Source organism: Triticum urartu, chromosome 6A (genome assembly GCF_056163025.1).
Source record: "Triticum urartu cultivar PI428250 chromosome 6A, HENAU_Tu73, whole genome shotgun sequence".
Lineage (NCBI taxonomy): Eukaryota > Viridiplantae > Streptophyta > Magnoliopsida > Poales > Poaceae > Triticum > Triticum urartu.
This window is the reverse complement of record NC_141878.1, coordinates 570,368,664-570,391,461: the sequence shown is the minus strand read 5'-3', so window position 1 is coordinate 570,391,461 and position 22,798 is coordinate 570,368,664.

The window sequence follows — 22,798 nt, the reverse complement described above, 5'->3', positions numbered from 1 at the left end:
GGGATCACTACAGCATTTCTGATAAGTATATGTGAATGACATATTGTTGATCAGAGATAATGTAGAATTATTCTGCAAAGCATAAAGGAGTATTTGAAAGGAGTTTTTCAAAGAAAGACCTCGGTGAAGCTGCTTACATATTGAACATCAAGATCTATAGAGATAGATCAAGACGCTCGATAAGTTTTTCAATGAGTACATACCTTGACAAGATTTTGAAGTAGTTCAAAATGGAACAGTCAAAGAAAGAGTTCTTGCCTGTGTTACAAGGTGTGAAATTGAGTAAGACTCAAAGCCCGACCACGGCAGAAGATAGAAAGAGAATGAAAGTCATTCCCTATGCCTTGGCCATAGGTTCTATAAAGTATGCCATGCTGTGTACCAGACCTATTGTATACCCTGCCCTGAGTTTGGCAAGGGAGTACAATAGTGATCTAGGAGTAGATCACTGGACATTGGTCAAAATTATCCTTAGTGGAATAAGGATATGTTTCTCGATTATGGAGGTGACAAAAAGGTTCGTCGTAAAGGGCTACGTCGATGCAAATTTTGACACTGATCCAGATAACTCTAAATCTCAATCTGGATACATATTGAAAGTAGGAGCAATTAGCTAGGGTAGCTCCGTGCAGAGCATTATTGACATAGAAATTTGCAAAATACTTACGGATCTGAATGTGGCAGACCCGTTGACTAAACTTCTCTCACAAGCATAACATGATCACACCTTAGTACTCTTTGGGTGTTAATCACATAGCGATGTGAACTAGATTACTGACTCTAGTAAACCCGTTGGGTGTTGGTCACATGTCGATGTGAACTATGGGTGTTAATCACATGGTGATGTGAACTATTGGTATTAAATCACATGGTGATGCGAACTAGATTATTGACTCTAGTGCAAGTGGGAGACTGAAGGAAATATGCCCTAGAGGCAATATTAAAGTTATTATTTATTTCCTTATATCATGATAAATGTTTACTATTCATGCTAGAATTGTATTAACCGGAAACATAATACATGTGTGAATACATAGACAAACAGTATGTCACTAGTATGCCTCTACTTGACTAGCTCGTTGATCAAAGATGGTTATGTTTCCTAACCATAGACATGAGTTGTCATTTGATTAACGGGATCACATCATTAGGAGAATGATGTGATTGACTTGACCCATTCCGTTAGCTTAGCACTTGATTGTTTAGTTTGTTGCTATTGCTTTCTTCATGACTAATACATGTTCCTATGACTTTGAGATTATGCAACTCCCGTTTACCGGAGGAACACTTTGTGTGCTACCAAACGTCACAATGTAACTGGGTGATTATAAAGGTGCTCTACAGGTGTCTCCAAAGGTACTTGTTGGGTTGGCGTATTTCGAGATTAGGATTTGTCACTCCGATTGTCGGAGAGGTATCTCTGGGCCCTCTCGGTAATGCACATCACTTAAGCCTTGCAAGCAATGCAACTAATGAGTTAGGTGCGAGATGATGTATTACGGAACGAGTAAAGAGACTTGCCGGTAATGAGATTGAACTAGGTATTAAGATACCGACGATCGAATCTCGGGCAAGTAACATACCGATGATAAAGGGAACAACGTATGTTGTTTTGCGGTCTGACCGATAAAGATCTTTGTAGAATATGTGGGAGCCAATATGAGCATCCAGGTTCCACTATTGGTTATTGACCGGAGACGTGTCTCGGTCATGTCTACATTGTTCTCGAACCCGTAGGGTTCGCACGCTTAACGTTACGATGACAGTTTCATTATGAGTTTATATGTTTTGATGTACCGAAGGTTGTTCGGAGTCTCGGATATGATCACGGACATGACGAGGAGTCTCGAAATAGTAGAGACATAAAGATTGATATATTGTACGACTATATTCAGACACCGGAAGTGTTCCGGGTGATTTCGGAGAAAACCGGAGTGCCGGAGGGTTACCGGAACCCCCCGGGAGATGTAATGGGCCTTATGGGCCTTAGTGGAGAGAGAGAGAGGGGCGGCCAGGGTGGGCCGCGCGCCCCCTCCCCCTCTGGTCTGAATTGGACTAGGAGAGGGGGGGCGCCGCCCCCCTTTCCTTCTCGCTCTCCCCCTTCCTTCCCCCCTCCTAGTAGGAGTAGGAAAGAGGGGAGTCCTACTCCTACTAGGAGGAGGACTCCTCCTCCTGGCGTGCCCTGCAAGGGCCGGCCGGCCTCCTCTCTTGCTCCTTTATATACGGGGGCAGGGGGGCACCTCTAGACACAACAATTGATCCTTGAGATCTCTTAGCCGTGTGCGGTGCCCCCCTCCACCATAATCCTCGATGATATTATAGCGGTGCTTAGGCGAAGCCCTGCGACGGTAGAACATCAAGATCGTCACCACGCCTTCGTGCTGACAGAAATCTTCCCCGACACTTTGCTGGATCGGAGTCCGGGGATCGTCATCGAGCTGAACATGTGCTAGAACTCGGAGGTGCCGTAGTTTCGGTGCTTGATCGGTCGGGTCGTGAAGACGTACGACTACATCAACCGTGTTGTGCTAACGCTTCTGCTTTTGGTCTACGAGGGTACGTGGACAACACTCTCCCCTCTCGTTGCTATGCATCACCATGATCTTGCGTGTGCGTAGGAAAATTTTGAAATTACTACGTTCCCCAACAATAGGGAGTATTAAGTAATGTGCATGGCATGAATAAGGAATTTGGTTTTGCAAGTAAAACTTAGAACTTACGGTTCTTACGAACATGCATTTTGGTAGAAACAGCAAACTAAACAACAGTAAATGATAGGGAGTATGAGCAAATTAAACAGCAGTTGAGGATAAAGGCTTTAGAAGGACTAACTTACATTAACAGTTAACACCGGCTTTATAATGCCCTTCTCCATGGCAAGGGAAGGATAACTCAAGAATTTCAGCATAGAATCTTCTTCATAAGCATTGCATGTACTCTACATTTTGTAGAGAGTAATTATAGATATGATAATACTGGAAGGGATAGTGGATAATGAAGATAAGATGCAGATTGATGCTACATAATCAACTACCAATCCCTGGAAGTACAAGCGTTACAGGACAAAATGTACTGACAAGAGCAATGGGCTACACTTTTGCACTGGCATTGTCTATCTATTCTACTTGTTGGTAAGATTAAATATAGATCTGATCTTTTTTAGTAAATGGTGGGCGAGGGAGATAAGATGCAGAATGCTACAAAATGAACCAATCCCTCTTCCCATAATACAAGAGTGTTTTGAACACTAGTGTACTGTACAAAACGTTCTTATATTATGGGACGGAGGGAGTAGCTGTTAATGTAAGTACAGTGATAGACCACGTTCAGTCCTTACAAGAGGACTGCAGAGGTAAACCTCTTCAAAAGCATTGGGTTGATTCTAAATTTATGTAAGAGTCCATACGGATCTTATAATGTCCACCAAATGGACGATTACGAGGCTAACATGTGTAGTGATGCTACATAATCAAACAGCTATGAAAGTAAGTATGGTTATACAGGCCAAGAGGTACTCACAAGAGCAATGCAGTGTGCAGTATAGTTGCGAGATTCTGTGGTCCCTTGAGAACGAATGTTCTTCTGCTAACAATTTTCGTACAAGTGAGACATTAAGGCAAATGCAGAAATGTAGTTCAAATTGTGATGTGATATCATAGACAGTACCTTACGCTGCAGCCAAGACCAATGTGTAACAAGATTATTCCAGTCACCATCGGATAAATGTAGCACCGGAGACTTTACAGAAATTTCGTTCAGAGGCTTGCCATCAAAGTGCGTTTGCCTAAGGTAGGAACGATACTTCATCAACGAGTGCTTGAAAAGCGCAACCAACCCTTGCTCGTCATCACAATCCAGTTTGCACCTCGCCTATTTAAAAGAATGAAATCTTGTGTCTTCTGTCAGCAGAAACATATGCAGTAATGACCATGAATAACATTAGTACATTACTTACGCGTAAGTTGCAGAGGAAGACTGGAAATTGTTCTGTGTCTGCGGTATAATCTTTCCATGAAGGAAAGATGCGCACAAAGTTCCTGACAACAACATAAGCTTCGTCTTCTAAACTGGGAAGATATGGAACAGGGGTCCTATTTGCTGCAATTGGGGCTCTCTCTGGTTCGAAAAGGGATTTGGCAACTGGATTTGGTGTACTCTTTGCTGGAATGGGGGTTTTGCGTCATACAACTGGTGCTATGTCAACTGGCATAATCATACTGTTTGCTGCAGTTGGGGTCTGCTGAGTTGGGGCATCAGAAATGACCAGTGTAGTAGGGCTAGAGTCTGCTAGAGTTGGGGTACTTTGTGGGTCAGGTGATATTGCAACTACACCTAATGGGCTATTTGATTTATCAGGTGCCACTACCTTTTCCAAATACTTTGCTTGTGCTCCTCCACGATCAGCAATCGCCCTCTTCCTTTTGAACGTCTGATACACAGGAACAACATTTGAATGGATAAATATGGTATGATGATAGATGGAATATGTACTGAAAATGGATAGGCAGGGCGTATTCACATACACGATGTGTAAACTAAGCTAATGGCAGTTCAACAAAGTAGAAGCAATGCAAAGCATCAGTTGCAAGATATGTGTGAGCAATGTAACCTTGGAAAGTTAGAGCAAGTACCTTGATGGGTGAATAAGATAGGGCATCTTCCTCTGACTCCTCCACTAGGGAGCTACATTGACTTAGGTCTCCCTCTAGCTTAGAATCACTGTTAGGATCATATTCTGAGCATGAATCTGTAGGTGGAGAGTGTTTGCATTGCATTGCATCCAGACTTGATTTCAGTCCCTTAATGCCAAGTTTGACAGCCATGGCATTGTTATGCTTTATTCTTTTCATGTGCGCAAGCTCATAATCATTATGATGCTGTTCAGAATCCGAGATTCATGAAAACATAAAAAGTAGTCAGATTATCTATGGAATGCATTGCGGTTTCAACTCGGAGAGTGTCTCCCTATAAACCCCTGCATATGCAAAGTTCACCTCCCCAACCGTGCTGACCAGACCACACACAGAGATACACACCCGAGCGGCGAACATGCATTTTCGAAACTAATTTAGGAACATTTAGCTGACCAATTAAACAACTTTGTTTTAATAATATCAGATTCATATTTGAACAACTAAGCTTGTTTAACTTGATGGGTGGAGCAGTGTTATTATGACACGAAGCATGTATTCTGATCGTATAGTGATCATAAAAGGGGGGAAACTCTAAGCATATATTTTTTAGCAAAAGAGGGTTTCCCCTCTGATTTCTATTAAAGAAACCACCACGGAACCAACATGATCAATTAAACCCTAAGCATGATCAATTAAACCATATTATGGCTGTGCCATGGCAGATTTGAAGCTGCAAACCGGAGAAATGATATTTAGCATCCATTGTTTGCTTCGAACTAAGAACTAAATTCTAAGAGCTGAAAAGAAAGTAGAGTAACCAAGTTAAGATCTATTTTCTGGTTGAGATCCAAAAGTTGAGGAGATATGAAGTACCACCTGTCGGTGTCAAAACCGGCAGATCTCGGGTAGGGGGTCCCGTACTGTGTGTCTAGGCTGGATGGTAACAGGAGGCAAGGGACACGAAGTTTTACCCAGGTTCGGGCCCTCTTGATGGAGGTAAAACCCTACGTCCTGCTTGATTGATATTGATGATATGGGTGTTACAAGAGTAGATCTACCACGAGATCAGAGAGGCTAAACCCTAGAAGCTAGCCTATGGTATGATTATATATTGTGATTGTTATCCTACGGACTAAAACCCTTTGGTTTATATAGACACCGGAGAGGGTTAGGGTTACACAAGGTCGGTTACAAAGGAGGAGATATCCATATACGTATTGCCTAGCTTGCCTTCCACGCCAAGTACAGTCCCATCCGGACACGAGATGAAGTCTTCAATCTTGTATCTTCATAGTCTAACAATCCGGCCAATGGAGATAGTCCGGCCATCCGGAGACCCCTAATCCAGGACTCCCACAGTAGCCCCTGAACCAGGCTTCAATGACGATGAGTCCAGCGCGCAGTTGTCTTCGGCATTGCAAGGCGGGTTCCTTCTCCGAATACATCACAGAAGAATTTGAATACGAGGATAGTGTCCGACCCTGCAAAATAAGTTCCACATTTCACCGTAGAGAGAATAATGTTTTCGCAGATCTAATCTGCTAGCTTGTTTTGGCAACATGACGTTACGTCATGGCCCGGTGATCATTCGAACCGTTTCTTTTAACCAGCCCCGCACATAACGCGAGGCAGTTTTTTGACACGTCTTGTCAAAGCAGAGATCGTGTCCCCTTATTACGAGATTCTCATTAATACGGGCGTGGGTAACCCAACCGCGCCATCAATTGCGGCGCTTGGGGGATAAGCGAGTTTTACCAGGCAAGTGGAGACGCTTAGTTTTGTCCGCCCATATAAAGGGATAAGGATTCACCTTTCTATCCACGCCTTCTCCCTCCTCTACTCATCTGCTCCCGCACACTCAAGCTCTAGCGCCCAAGTCCTCACTTCCATCTCAACCTTCTCCAACCATGTCCGGAGCGGGAGGAAAGTGGATGGTCTCCTCCGTCACGGAGGGAGACGTCAAGAAACTGAGGAGAGCCGGATACCTGCCCGACGATATCGCGCACCGGCTCCCAGATGAGGGACAGCTCATCCCCACCCCCGAGCCCCATGAGAGGGTGGTATTCCTCACCCATTTCCTATGCGGACTGGGATTCCCTCTCCAGCCCTTCATCCGGGGGCTCATGTTTTATTACGGCCTAGATTTCCACGATCTGGCCCCGAACTTCATCCTCAACATCTCGGCGTTCATCGTCGTATGCGAGGCCTTCCTCCGCATCAAGCCCCACTTCGGCTTATGGCTGAAGACCTTCAACGTCAAGCCGAAGGTAGTGAGAGGCCGCCAGGCGGAGTGCAGAGGCGCTATGGTGGGCAAGATGCCCAACATCACATGGCTTGAGGGCACCTTCGTGGATACCATAAAGGGGTGGCAATCGGGGTGGTTCTATATCACCGAGCCGCGCGACCCCGCATGGGTAGCGGCCCCCGAGTTCCGATCTGGCATCCCCATGCGGCTCACCTCCTGGAAAGAGAAGGGCCTGTCCTGGGGTAATTCAAAAGAGCTGACCGGACTCCAGTCACGTATTCAGAACATGGTGGACAAGAAGCTCAAGCTTGTTAATATAGTCCAGGTTATGCTCGTCCGCCGGATACTCCCGTGCCAACAACGGGAGTTTACCTTGTGGGAGTTCAATCCGGCGCAGCACCGAACTCTGAACAGGCTCTTCGATACAACTCATGAAGATGCCTGGAGGGTGCTATTCAAGAGCGCCGAGGTCCCTCCCCCTTTCACTGAGGATCGCGGATTCAGCACGAAGTGCCACGCCAGTGTGGTAAGTTGTTTTACCTTTCACAGGATACTTATTTTTATATAGATTGACTCTATGCGGGATCTAAACTCCCGTAATTTCAACAGGACTGGCAGAAGATGGCCGGACAGATCGACTGTCCGGCTCCCTTGCTCGAAGGCCCCGCAGATGCTCTTCTGACGAAGATGCTGACTCCGGCCCCTTATAAGGTGCCGGAGAAGACCAAGAAGGCCAAGGGAGCTCGAAAGAGTTCCCGACGCCAGGCGTCATCGGACTCACCGTCCGATGATTCTGCGGCGCACTCTTCCCCCGAAGAGGAGGAAGAGGAAGAAGAGGCTCCCCCACCGACTGGGGGAGACAAGAAAAGGAAGGCCGCCCCAACTGGGGAGGCCAGAGGGTCCAAGAAGGGAAGGACTCTCCTTCCGGACAGCTCCACCGCCGCCGACGAAAGTGAAGACGAGTGGTTGCCCAGGGCCAAGCCCCAGGGGAGATCGTAAGTATTCAGATATCAAAGTAACCCACAGGATTCCTTTGTCGCAATGCTTTCCTTAACGCCGAACTCAATTGTGCAGGCCGCCCCGAGCTAATATCGAGGTATCCTCGAACGGCTCCCTGGGCTCGTCGGACATGTATAGCGATCCAGTCCTGACTGCCACCTCCCCTCATCCAGCCGACGACGCCGAGGTGCTGTCTCAAGAGGCACCGGATCGAGGGGGGACAGTCCCGGAGGCGCCTCAAGGCGACCTTCCGGACTTCGGGAGCCGAGGGGATGGGGTCCCCGAGAACTCCGAGTTCGGCCCTCAGCCGAACACCGCGCCGGACCCTCCAACGGATCCGAGCTCGGGCAGGCGGTCCCCTTCTAAGGAGGGTGAGACGCCTGTGCCGGTGACCTCTATCCACCCAGAGGTGCCGGACACTATGTTGGAAGCGCTTCGCAGCGCTTCCATCGAGGAGGAGCACCGCACTATCATGAGTGTGGTGATCCAGAAGGTTCAGTCCGCCAAGAGCGGATTGACTGAAGCCTGTACTAGCCTTCTAACAGGCTTCGAGGTAAGTGTTTTAAAATGTAGTAGAAGTGTTACCGCATAGACAGTAGCCCCTGATGCTTTGTTCGGTGTTCACAAAGAAAAGCCGAATAGAGGATCAAATAATATCGCAGGAGTCTAATATAAGTATGTCAATATGCATATGCAGGCTTCGCTGCTGGCGTCCGCCGCACTTACTGCGGAGGTTGCCGTACTGAAGGAGGCCCTCGAGGGGTCCCAGAAGGAGCTCGGCCTTGCTAAGAGGCAGCTCGAGGAGAACAAGGGTAAGTAATACCCCGTCTGTAGATGAGAAAAAGGACGCGATTGCTAAATGATAGGATCATTGTATGTTTGTCAGGGGCCACGACCGAGGTGGCGACCCTGAAGCAAGCGCTGTCCCAGGCCGAAGAAAAGGCGGCCCAGGAGCGCACCAAGCGAGAGAGGCACGAGGCTCGGGTGGGCGAGGTGCAGCAAGAGCTCCAGGCTCTCGTGACAAAGCACGAGGCGTTGGAGCTTGACTTGAAGACGAGAGAGTCTGAGCTTGCCGCGGCCTGTGAGAGCGCGAAGAGTGCCAAGGCCGAGGCCCAGAAGGCCCTTCAGGAGATCGACACGATGAAGAAGATAGCGGCGGGTAAGGCTTTCTATATGCAAAGCAAGCATGTAAAGGTGCATTACCGATTACTTACCCGAATCCGGAGCTCTTCAGGAGCATTCGCAGATTTGCCCCGCAGTGTGTCCGATGCCGCATTATTCTACCAGGCCGAGGACGGAAGCTCGACGAAGAAGCTGTTCTGGTCTCAGTATGCTGAGGCCGAACATCCGGTGCCAATGAGCGACCAGCTGAAGCAGATGGCCGAGCTACATAAGGCGGCCGATCAGGCCATGAAGGGCTTCATAGTCCGGTTGTGGCCTGGCGACGCCCTTCCGAACAGCTTCTTCGGCCTGGTGAGGCGGCTTGTGGATGCCTGCCCCCGGCTGGAGGTCGTCAAGTGATCCGTCTGCATTGAAGGTGCACGCCAGGCCTTCGCCCGTGTAAAAATGCAGTGGGTCAAGCTAGACGCCGTGAAGTTGATCAAGGAGGGGCCGCCGGAGGGCAAGGAGCACCGCCACCCCGAGATGTACTACAAGGGTGTTCTGCCGGGCGCCCGTCTTATCGCGGATGAATGTTCGCAAAATGTAATATTTGAATGAGACTTGCTCGTTTTGTCCTGTATGTATGAAAACTTGTATCGTATTCGCTATGCAACGCTTGTGTGAATTTAAAATATTACCTTCTGTTTGGCTGTTTATCCAATCTGAGAGATGGCTAGTCCTCGGCTTCTGCCCCCATGCCACGAGTGCCGGGGTGTTCGGGATAAACCTGAGCACTCTTGTTCCCATGTTTGGGTCCTTCGAGGGAGGTGCTCAGCACAATGAACAAGGCAACCGAACTAATAATGCTTTATCACTCTCACTTAGCCATAGAATTCTATAATTTTAAATTTCGGCGAAGCCCCTGGTATTCGGAAGGCCGAATTCGGGGCGCGATACACGCCTGTAAGCCAGACGGAGCCGACCCCTCGCCCTAAGTGGCATAAGTCTTTAGGGACTCAAAAAACCTCGCCGAACAGTGACCAGTCTCTCGCCTTATCATGACAGTCAGTTTTAGCTTTCTCTACTGAGGTGCTCGGTTCGGCAGAACCGGGGCACAATCGCAGTAGTTCTCCTAGCGCTACCTTAGCCGATAGAGCAGAACGTAAGGTACCAAAACATAGGAGCCGGGCAAACCCAACATTTGACCAAAGACATGATTCGGAGCTGATGCATATAATGCTATAAGTTCGGGGTGCCACACTTGTGAAAGTGTTCGGACTTTTCACACCATATTGTGGGTACGTAAGCCCCTGGTGCATTGGCCGTACCAGAGTGTACGGTTGCTAGGCGTTATTAATGAACACATAGATATGTATATATATAACAAAAATGTGATAATAGTCGTAATGTCATGTATTGTATATTGAAAAATTGCATTAAAGCAGAGTGATACAGATAGTGTGATACGCAAAAGAGTAGGACTATGTCCCTTCCAAGGGCGAGCTGAGGAATTATATGAAATCTGTAATCCACCTAGGAATTCTGTAGTTGTCGGCCACCTTGGTTGCCGTATCATGTGTTCGGCAATAGAGCTGCCGGACAGTGTTTCCAGAGATTGAAGTCCTGAAAGAAAAAGAAAAATAACCAAACGGGAAGCCCCTGGTGCGGTTTAGGCCGCGTTTTGGGGCGTGCCGTAGTTGTGCCTCCTCCTCCCCATCTGTGCCCATGGTATTTTTAATGCGTAATTATGTACGCGCGGCACGAACAACGCCGTTGGGCTAGGATTGGGGTGGCCGCCGTATTGCTATGCGAGCTCAGATCGTGCCAGGCGGTCTGTTTGCTAATTGCCCCGAGCGCGCTTGAAGGTGTCCAGGCTTTGAAACGCCGAACTGGTAGATTGCCTTGAGAGGCTGCTTTGCGCTTCTGCTGCGAGGGCCGCGGTGTGCTCCTCTGTTCGGAGAGAGCGCTTTGTGTTTCCATTGACTGTAATAACTCCGTGAGGTCCTGGCATCTTGAGCTTGAGGTATGCATAATGTGGTACCATATTGAATCTAGCAAATGCGGTTCGTCCGAGCAGCGCGTGATAACCACTGCGGAACGGGACTATATCGAAGATTAGCTCTTCGCTTCGGAAGTTATCTGGGGATCCGAAGACCACTTCCAGTGTAATTGAGCCTGTGCAGTGGGCCTCTACGCCTGGAATGACGCCTTTAAAGGTCGTTTTTGTGGGTTTTATCCTTGAGGGGTCTATACCCATTTTGCGCACTGTGTCCTGATAAAGCAGGTTCAGGCTGCTGCCGCCATCCATAAGGACTCGAGTGAGGTGAAATCAGTTAATGATTGGGTCTAGGACCAGTGCGGCGAATCCGCCATGACGGATACTAGTGGGGTGGTCCCTACGATCGAAGGTGATCGGACAGGAGGACCAAGGGTTGAACTTTGGGGCGACTGGCTCCAACGCGTATACGTCCCTGAGCGCACGCTTCCGCTCCCTCTTGGGGATGTGGGTTGCGTATATCATGTTCACCGTCCGCACTTGCGGGGGAAACCTCTTCTGTCCTCCAGTGTGCGGCTGCCAGGGTTCTTCCTCGTCATCGCTATGCGCCCCCTTGTCCTTGTTTTCGGCAATTAACTTGCCGGCCTGCTTGAACACCCAACAATCCCTGTTGGTGTGATTGGCTGGCTTGTCTGGGGTGTCATGTATTTGACACGAGCGATCGAGTATACGGTCCAAGCTGGACGGACCCGGCGTACTTTGTTTGAATGGCTTTTTCCGCTGACCGGGTTTAGAGCCTTTGAATCCGGCATTGACTGCCGTATCCTCAGTACTTTCGCCGTTAATGCGGCGCTTATGCTTGTGGCGACGTGACCTGCTATTGCCTTCCTTGGTATCTGGGGTACCATGGTTTCTCTGATATGTTATTACTGCGAGCCAACCAGCTGTCTTCTCCCGCACAAAAGCGGGTCATGAGCGTCGTGAGGGATGCCATAGATTTCGGATTTTCCTGACCAAGGTGCCGGGCTAGCCACTCGTCTCAGATGTTGTGCTTGAAAGCCGCTAAGGCCTCCGCATCCGGACAGTCGACGATTTGATTTTTCTTTGTAAGGAACCGAGTCCAGAATTGCCTGGCCGACTCTTCTGGCTGCTGAATTATGTGGCTCAAGTCATCGGCGTCTGGTGGTCACACATAAGTGCCCTGAAAGTTGTCGAGGAATGCGGCTTCCAGATCTTCCCAACAGCTAATGGAGTCCGCTGGCAAGCTATTAAGCCAATGCCACGCTGGTCCTTTGAGTTTTAGTGGGAGGTACTTGATGGCATGTAAGTCATCACCGCAGGCCATGTGGATGTGGAGGAGGAAGTCCTCAATCCATGCCGCGGGGTCTGTAGTGCCGTCGTATGATTCAATGTTTACAGGTTTGAAACCTTCTGGGAATTGATGTTCCATTACTTCGTCTGTGAAGCATAAGGGGTGTGCGGCGCCTCTGTATTGGGCTATATCGCGACGCAGCTCGAATGGGTCCTGCCCGCTGTGTTCAGCCCGACCGGATTTGCTTTTACTGTATCCGGCATGACGTTTATCGTCTGGTAGAGTGGTGCGCCCTCGTGATCCGTAGATCGATCTTGAATGCTTTGCTTTGTCCTCCAATATGTCTCACAGGTCTGGCGTATCTCCCCATGCCTTTTTATTTGGATGGCGTTGGGGTGGAGGCTGAGCTTTTGGCTAAAATGCCTCTCTATCGCGGCCACGAGGTGGCCGATCAGCCGTTTCATACGCTTCTTCCTCCAGTCGCGGAAGTAACCCGCGCCTTGGATAACTCTTGGAGGGACGCTCGAGTTTATATTGCTCGGCCGCGAGGACTTCAGTCCATTTGTCAGCTAGCAGATCTTGATCAATTTGAAGCTGCTGCTGCTTTTTCTTCAGGCTATTTGCTGTGACCATAAGCCTGTGCTTGAAGCGCTCTTGTTCGACAGGATCCTCTGGTACGGCGAATTCATCGTCGCCGAGGCTTGCCTCGTCTTCAGAGGGGGGCATGTAATTGTCATCCTCCTCCTCTCCGTCGACTGCTCTCTCAGGAGAGCTGGCTCCTTCATCCTCCTGCTCTAAATCTTGCTGGAGGGGGTTGTTGTTGTCTTCGGCGCTATCCGGAGTGTTATTATCTCCTGTGCCGGTATCACCACTTTTGCTTTGGCGGGACTTAGAGCGGCGCCGCTGACGTCGGCGCTTGGGTTGCTTCTTGGAGGGGTCATCCTCCGCTATCTCGTCGTCGTTGCCTTCATTGGGTGTATCCACCATGTATATGTCATACGACGAGGTGGCTTTCCAGTGCCCTATAGGTGCTGGTTCATGTTCGTCTCCTACATCGTCGTCCGTACCGTCGATGTCTTCGGAGTCGAAGTCGAGCATGTCGGTTAAATCATCGACAGTGGCTACAAAGTGGGTGGTGGGTGGGCGTCGAATTTCTTCGTTGTCCGCATCCCAGTCCTGTTGGCCATAATCCGGCCAGGGCTCTCCTGACAAAGAGAGAGACCTTAGTGAATTCAGTATGTTGCCGAAGGGTGAGTGCTGAAAGATATCCGCAGCAGTGAATTCCATGATCGGCGCCCAATCGGATTCAATTGGCAGGGGCGCGGATGGTTCGGGGTCTGGAGGAGAGTCCGGCACCTTGGAGTCACGGGATGCGCAGAGGATTATGCTGGTGTTTGGCTCGATCGCCATCGAGACTGCAGCCCCTGAGGTGGTGTCTAGCCACCCGTCCTCAATTGGCGCAGCTGGCTCCGAGCTAAGGGTCGGAGCTGATGCAGGCGCGACCTCTGGGGTACCATCCGATGGCAGAGCTAGGTCATACCCATCGCGACAGTGCGGCGCGCCCGACTGTGGCTCGAATTCGTCGAAGATCAAGTCCCCACGGATATTGGCCGTGTAATTCAAACTTCCAAATCTGACCTGATGGCCAGGGGCGTAGCTTTCAATCTGCTCCAGATGGCCAAGTGAGTTAGCCCGCAGTGCAAAGCCGTCGAATACGAAGATCTATCCGGGGAGAAAAGTCTCACCCTGGACCGCATCGCTATCGATGATAGTAGGAGCCATCAAGCCTAACGATGACGACACAGAGGAACTCTCAATGAAAGCACCAATGTCGGTGTCAAAACCGGCGGATCTTGGGTAGGGGGTCCCGAACTGTGCGTCTAGGCCGGATGGTAACAGGAGGCAAGGGACATGAACTTTTACCTAGGTTCGGGCCCTCTTGATGGAGGTAAAACCCTACATCCTGCTTGATTGATATTGATGATATGGGTGTTACAAGAGTAGATCTACCACGAGATCAGAGAGGCTAAACCCTAGAAGCTAGCCTATGGTATGATTGTATATTGTGATTGTTGTCCTATGGACTAAAACCCTTCGGTTTATATAGACACCGGAGAGGGTTAGGGTTACACAAGGTCGGTTACAAAGGAGGAGATATCCATATACGTATTGCCTAGCTTGCCTTCCATGCCAAGTAGAGTCCCATCCGGACACGAGACGAAGTCTTCAATCTTGTATCTTCATAGTCTAACAATCTGGCCAATGGAGATAGTCCGGCTATCTGGAGACCCCCTAATCCAGGACTCCCACACCACCTCTCTTGCGGCGCCGTGTAGGCATCGGGGGTGCGATGGCTGTCGATGGCGTTGAAGCAGATCTGCGACAGTAGACGGGTGCATCGGGGGATAAGTCCCGTTGCGGTGGAAGAGAAGGTCGTGTGAGCGGCCCGACAAAGAGGACGACGGCGCTGATGAAGCGAGAGGACGCGATGCAAGGCTATTGGTCCGTCGCCGTGGATGAGAAACGTCCATCTCTAGCAGTGGACGACGCGGTCTTGGTAGGCGCTCCGGCATGGTGGAGGACGGTGGCGATGGATGTGGTGGAGGACGGCGGCGATGGATGGGGTGGCGGACGGAGGCTGGTGTGGGAATGGGGTGTTCTAGCGCGGACGATGTATAAATGGGAAAATGGAGGGAGAGGTACGGGGAACCATGTTTTTGGAACACGCCTGTCTGAAATATGGGAAAGTTACGAACTTATCCCCCGTTTCAAATTTGGACGTCTCGTCGGTTTGGGATAGGACGGTAATCTCGCATCTCCCAAATATTTGCCGGTAACTATTTAGGGCGAGGAGAGGGTGTTTTGCCACCCACGGTTGGCGCCCACGGTGTATGAACAGGGCTGACAGGTAGGGCGGTTGTGTCACGTCTGATGGAAGTTACACATCTGCCCCTATTTAAAATATTAGCCTACATCGATTTCGGGCGAGGAGAGGGTGTTTTGCCACCCACGGTTGGCGCCCACGGTGTATGAACGGGGCTGACAGGTAGGGCGGTTGTGTCACGTCTGATGGAAGTTACACATCTGCCCCTATTTAAAATATTAGCCTACATCTATTTCAGACGAGGAGAGGGTGTTTTGCCGCCCACCGTGTATGAATGGGGAATGGAGGGAGAAACAGAGGTCTTTTGGACGAGCTTGAATTAAATGAGTTTTGCCGCCCATGTTTGACACCCACCGTGTCGGAATGGGCTCAGAGGTGGTCGTGTCACGTCTAATTGAAGTTACTAACCTACCCCTATTTAGAGTAGTGGAAATCGAGCCGATGGATTGTCTGTGTAATGGGTAGACAGTAATTTCCATCTCCCAAACATTTGGCTTCGGGCAGCCGATGTGGGAGTGGACATTTTGCTGTTTCTTTCGAATTTTGGGACAATAAGCATCCACGTTTACCCTGGCAACTAAATTCGAATCCATTTTATATTCCTATATGAATCTTTATAAATCATTCTATGTGTTTTTATATATCTTCAAAAGGACGACAAAGATGTATTCCACTGTCATATATGAATATGGTTTACAAATGCCGATACTCAAATTCAGAAACTAGAATCCAGTTTAAGGTGAATTCGAATATTTGGAACACTTCATGTCCAAGTCAAATGTCACACGCAGCATAATGTGTACTCCCATTTAGATATGTACACAAGCGATGTATCAAGATTCAAACACCGAGTCAATCAACCAAGAATGTACGGAACTAACAGACATATAAACACTTATAGAGTATATGGATCAATAATATCAACTAACATACATAAGCCAGGCCGCTGTACTTTTTTTTGGCTACAACAACATCCTTTTTTAGCCAGCATCTTGGCCCTTTCCGATGCGTGCCACTTATGGTCCATCGATACTACTATTGCTGAATGCACATTCAGCCCGATTGGCATATTTGTAGGTCTGGCACAACAACCCAAATGAAATGTCTCCGAGTCTTATCAATTAATACATACTTGTGCTCAAATAAAATTACAAACAAAAAAACAAAAAAAACAATGATTACATGATCTCTAAGACAAATGGTTTGATTGATTACATGAACAGACAACACAAAGGTTATTCAACTATGGAAAGAATATTTCACCTATGATTTACCAAGTAGGAATTTAATTTCCTTTTTTCCTTCAGGACCTTAAAAATCTGGTCAGTCTCAGCTTGTTTCGTTTTGAAATCCACCAAATATTTAATGGTTGTCTTGAGTACTGCTTGTGATTGTGCTGTTTGCTTCCTCAACATGTCAACTTCATCTCTAAGTGCAGAAGCAGAATCTCTTTCTACCACTAGTTTAGCCTCTAGAGCATCAACAGTTGGCAATTCATAATGCACGATTGGGCCGGTGCCATTGCTGTGGGATGATGCAACGTCCATGGGGACCTCACTCTTTGATCTTGGGCTAACCTGTTTTGCCATTAAAGTTCCGATTGGATTCAGAAAAGTTGAAGTTAGCAAAACATCTCTACTGGGAGTTATAACAGCAAACCAGTTAAACAAACAAGGAATTAAAGAGTTTCAATTGGATGCTAAAAATTAGTTATTAACATCATTGTAACCCGCTGTTGCAGCAGCAAAGCAGTTAAACAAACAAGTAGATATTTAAGTTAAGGCAAACAGGTAATTCTTAACAGTAAGTATCAAACACATAGATAGACGTAATCTACAATATGATTAACAGGCTGTGCCATTATGTAATCAATAGCAAACTAAATTAAGCCAAGCAACGTAATTGAACAATTTTGCAATAAGTGGCTAACTAAAATTCCGAGAAGCAGGTAACTGAACTTACGATAGTTCTTTGTACATGCACACTGCAACTTCTTTTTTGCTTACAAGGTTGTACGAAGGAGTCCATGGCATCAATTGCTTGGATACACAGTCCCAATACTTCTTTCTTTCCACACTACATGTGTAAGTCAAATGGTTAATATGGTAAGATGGTGCGTCCTTGATATGTTATATGAGGACGTGTAGTCAGACTAGCTGTAGCCAAACACATCACACTGGTTTTTACTGTATATTTCATGCGATTACTTTTGGCATATCGAGATCTAAGCAATCTACAATAGGATGAAAAGACTGGCATCCTTCACATTATTGGCGAACTCAGTTCATAGAAACAAGCAATTCAACCATTCTGTGGGTAAATCAAAAGCGCCACTGGAATATTTTTCACTATCCAATCATACACGCAAAAAGGGATGACGCCACCATAGGGCCTGGTATGGGCGGCCGCCTCAGGTGGCTGGAAAGTGTGCACCTAGTTTGAGTCGTCCAGGTTGGCCCATGTTAGTTTTGTTCGTCCCAACGCACGAGCAAGCAATGTAAAAAATGAAGAAAAATGTTTCAATTTGGATGGGCCAATAACATAAGTGCAAGGCAGGCCCTATAGCAGGCTCGCGGCCCAAACGAGCGCCTCCCATATCGATCGATAGCAAGAAAAATCCCAATTCATTCGCTCCAGCCTCCAGTCTGGTTCGCTCCTAACCTAGCCGCCGCTGGACAGTCCGACACAGCACTTCCTCGCGTCCTCGTTGGAGGGCGGTCGCTGGGCTTCAAGCGAACGAAAGGACAAGAAGATGAAGATCCAACCCTAGGTGTAGCCTGCATGGGAGGCAGTGGCGGCAGCACGGGCATGGCATCGAGCTTGCGCAAACAGACAGTCACAACTTGCAAGAGTAGCATGCGCAACGAGCAGGTACATCACATCCCTGATTATATCTAATTCAACTCTTCAATTTCTGGCCAATAGTTAAACCTGACGGTGTTGTAAAACTGCTTGTATGTAGGGAATCTATGAGAAAATGAAACCAATTTCTACTTATTTTATAACTCCCCCAATCAATACTGAACTGACTAAATCTGATGTATCTAATCAAGTTTACGGTGCAAACATACAAGCTCATGTTGTTCTTGAGCCTGAAGTGTCTAATGAACAGACTGCTAATGAAGGATTTGATGCAAACATTTTACATGCTCCTGGTGATGAACATATAGTGTCTAATGAGGGATCTAATGCAAGCATTTTGCATGCTCATTGAAGGATTTAGTGTCTAATGATGATCTACTATGTTGAGAGAGACAGAGATTTGCAGGCATTGATGACAGGCAAATTATAGTGCATTTTCATAGCTTGAGGAAACGTCGAGGCCATCTACCAGAAAGTCCCCGTATCATGACAACATAGCATAAATACTTTTCTAATCTGTTGTTTGAAACTATTGGCATACTTGTGCAGGATAGATATGTTGATATGCAGTTTGCGCACTGGTTATATGTGCAATTACACTTTGATATTTTCAGCCAGAGAACGAATAATTCAAGCAGGTACATACCATGTTTGTAGTCCTTGTACACCATGTTGCATTTTATGTTTTTTGGTGCTTGCATCATTTAGTGTTTATAATCTGAACTACTTTGGATCATTAGCTGGTTTTCAAAGTGCATGTAGCTTCACATTTCTCAAGTTATGTTGATTTCCGGAGTGCAAGTGCCTTCATATTTTTTAAGTTAAATGTTCGCCCCTGGTAACTTGAATTCGTGGATCAGCCACTCCACACAAATCATACACGAATGCCAATACGAATTAAATGAAATGCAGGGACTTACGCTAGCTCGTTGTACAGGCTCACTGCAGCTCTGCTTGCGCTTGGGATGTTCCATGCACAAGTCCATGTTACCACTTGCTTGGATGTGCAGGCCTTGTGCTCCTTGCACCCCCCTCTGCATTTTTGACACGGCGAATGGTTGATCAAATAAGAGGAATCGACCTTGATGTTGTACCGGAGGACAGATACTTACAAGGTTATACGGGTGTGCAGGATGTGTACCAGATCCCGTAGCGCCGTCATGCTTCGCTAAAATATGGATTTGCTTGTTTCAGATGATATCTCCAGAAGAAATAAGAGTTAAGGTCAGAGTTGCATAGGCGTGTAAGCTAAGAGAGCAGTGAAAGGATATCCAAACATCGTCGGAACAGTGCACAAGGGAGTGATGTGTGGATACCTAGTTCGGGCCGGCGTTTGGGCATGCTCGCCTAGCTAAAGTGTGGGTCACTTCAGAACCGTTGAGGGCGATGCGCTGACGTTGGATGGCCGCGCACGGATGCAGATCTTGAGTGGCAGCGGAGCGCTATGATGCGGTGGACGAGACCGTTGGTGAAGCCCCAATGGCCTCGGGGGGCGGAGGTGCGACGATGTGCTTGGTGAAGTAGCCCCGGTGAGCTGGGAGATGGCGTCAGTGAAGCGCACCTGATGCGGTGGAAGTCGGTGTCTATGAGGCACGTCGGTTGCGGCAGCCGACGTTGTCGGTGGACCACCCGGTGCGGTGGACGAGGGCGTAGATGAGAAGCTCCGGTGCGATGGTGAAGCGCGACCGTCGTCTTCGTCGTCGTCGTCCGGCACAGAGGTGGGTAACGGTGGGGAAAGAGACGAGAGGAGGGGCGATTCGAGGGTTGGCGGCGAATTAGGGATTTGAGCAATCTGGGCGCGGAAGGGGATGGTGGAGAAGAGAGATTTTGTAGGGCTGGAATTGGGGCCACTAGATATTTCAATCCGAAACGTGGAAGCGCGAACTTATATTGTCGTCGTCCTTTTTTGGGGGGGGGGGAGGGGGGGTGGGTGGCTGGGTGCTATGCGTCCGTCTGACACACGCGACCACCCCGACAGGACTATGCTTCGGTGCCTTAAGGCACCTGCCTTTGTGTCCATGACATATGGGCCCAACAGGTGGCTGGCCCACATGTCAGTGACCCAAAGGCAGTTGCCTTTAAGGCACCAAAGCAGCGTCCACCCCGACGCGACCCTGGTTTGCCTGGTGCGCCTACATTTGAGAATGCAAACAAATCTTCTTTCATTTGCAAACAAATCTGTATGTATTACCATGCCCGTGTTTTCCTTGCAATAATTAGTCATTCGAAATGAGATACTCCATCCGTTCACTTTTGTAAGTCATTTCAGACAACTTAAAATGAACTGTTTTGCACATTGTCTGAAATGTCTTCAAGGTCTTATAAAAGTGAACAGAGGGAGTACTATAAATTAATTAATGAGGATTTATTTGAAAAAATCGAAACGGTACCCACGCTAACATGGATTAGAGTGTGTGTCACATAATTAGTTATTTGAATTAGAGTGTGTGTCACGTAGTTAGTTATTTGAATTAGAGTATGTGTCACGTAGCGATCTCCAATTCTAACGTGGATTTCGCATTTCACTGTATCCATGCTACTTTTTAATACAAATTCATATGTATATGATGAACACCATGGTAGTGAGAAAACTTTTGGATGGATTCAAACATATGGCCTACAAAATAGCACAACAAACTGAGTCAATGTCAACTTTTCGAAACTTAGTATGGCACGAATTCGAAATAATTACCCGTACGCCTGGTCCTCGGTTCAAATCTTACAATGTACACCGAATTGAAACATCGATATTAAGTCTCCTACTATGTACATTCAAATGTTGTTTTTAGCCCCCCCCCCGCACAAACGCTACATACTTCCTGTATCGGTCAATCTTCCTCTCCTAACCACCTTAGGAAGCTATCGGTTTCCAACACACGTTCATTCTTTCTCTCCATGTTTCGATCTCTAAGTCTCTCAACTACACAACCCCTTTTCCACTCTGTTACCAAATGTATTTACCTCACACACCCACCATTGCACCCCATGCCGAGCTCTCCCTCTCTCTCTCCCCCTCTCCCTCTCACCCTCTCGCGCTAAATACATGCATTGGCTATCTAGCCCCCTGTTGGGGAACGTAGTAATTTCAAAAAATTTCCTACGCACACATAAGATCATGGTGATGCATAGCAACGAGAGGGGAGAGTGTTGTCCACCTACCCTCGTAGACCGAAAGCAGAAGCGTTAGCACAATGCGGTTGATGTAGTCGTACGTCTTCATGATCCGACCGATCAAGTACCGAACACACGGCACCTCCGAGTTCTACACACGTTCAACTCGATGACGTCCCTCGAACTCCGATCTAGCCGAGCTTTGAGGGAGAGTTCCGTTAGCACGACGGCGTGGTGACGATGATGATGTTCTACCGACGCAGGGCTTCGCCTAAGCACTGCTACGATATGACCGAGGTGGATTATGGTGGAGAGGGGCACCGCACACGGCTAAGAGATCCAAGGGATCAATTGTTGTGTCTATGGGGTGCCCCCTGGCCACGTATATAAAGGAGTGGAGGAGGGGAGGGGCCGACCCTCTCTATGGCGCGCCCTAGGGGAGTCCTACTCCCACCGGGAGTAGGATTCCCCCTTTCCTAGTAGAACTAGGAGCCCTTCCAAGTAGTAGGAGTAGGAGAGAAGGAAAGGGAAGGGAAAAGGAGAAGGAAGGAAGGGGGCGCCCCCCACCCTAGTCCAATTCGGACCAGCCCATGGGGAGGGGTGCGGCCACCCTTTGAGGCCTTTCTCTCCTTTCCCGTATGGCCCATTAAGGCCCAATACGAATTCCCATAACTCCCCGATACTCCCGAAAATACCCGAATCACTCGGAACCTTTTCGATGTCCGAATATAGTCGTCCAATATATCGATTTTTATGTCTCGACCATTTCGAGACTCCTCGTCATGTCCCCGGTCTCATCCGGGATTCCGAACTCCTTCGGTATATCAAAACATATAAAGTCATAATATAACTGTCATCGTAGCGTTAAGCGTGCGGACCCTACGGGTTCGAGAACTATGTAGACATGACCGAGACACGTCTCCGGTCAATAACCAATAGCGGAACCTGGATGCTCATATTGGCTCCTACATATTCTACGAAGATCTTTATCGGTCAGACCGCATAACAACATACGTTGTTCCCTTTGTCATCGGTATGTTACTTGCCCGAGATTCGATCGTCGGCATCTCAATACCTAGTTCAATCTCGTTACCGGCAAGTCTCTTTACTCGTTCCGTAATACATCATCTCGCAACTAACTCATTAGTTGCAATGCTTGCAAGGCTTAGGTGATGTGCATTACCGAGAGGGCCCAGAGATACCTTTCCAACAATCGGAGTGACAAATCCTAATCTCAAAATACGCCAATCCAACAAGTACCTTCGGAGACACCTGTAGAGCACCTTTATAATCACCCAGTTACGTTGTGACATTTGGTAGCACACAAAGTGTTCCTCCGGTAAACGGGAGTTGCATAATCTCATAGTCATAGGAACATGTATAAGTCATGAAGAAAGCAATAGCAACAAACTAAACGATCAAGTGCTAAGCTAACGGAATGGGTCAAGTCAATCACATCATTATCCTAATGATGTGATCCCGTTAATCAAATGACAACTCATGTCTATGGTTAGGAAACATAACCATCTTTGATCAACGAGCTAGTCAAGTAGAGGCATACTAGTGACACTCTGTTTGTCTATGTATTCACATATGTATTAAGTTTCCGGTTAATACAATTCTAGCATGAATAATAAACATTTATCATGATATA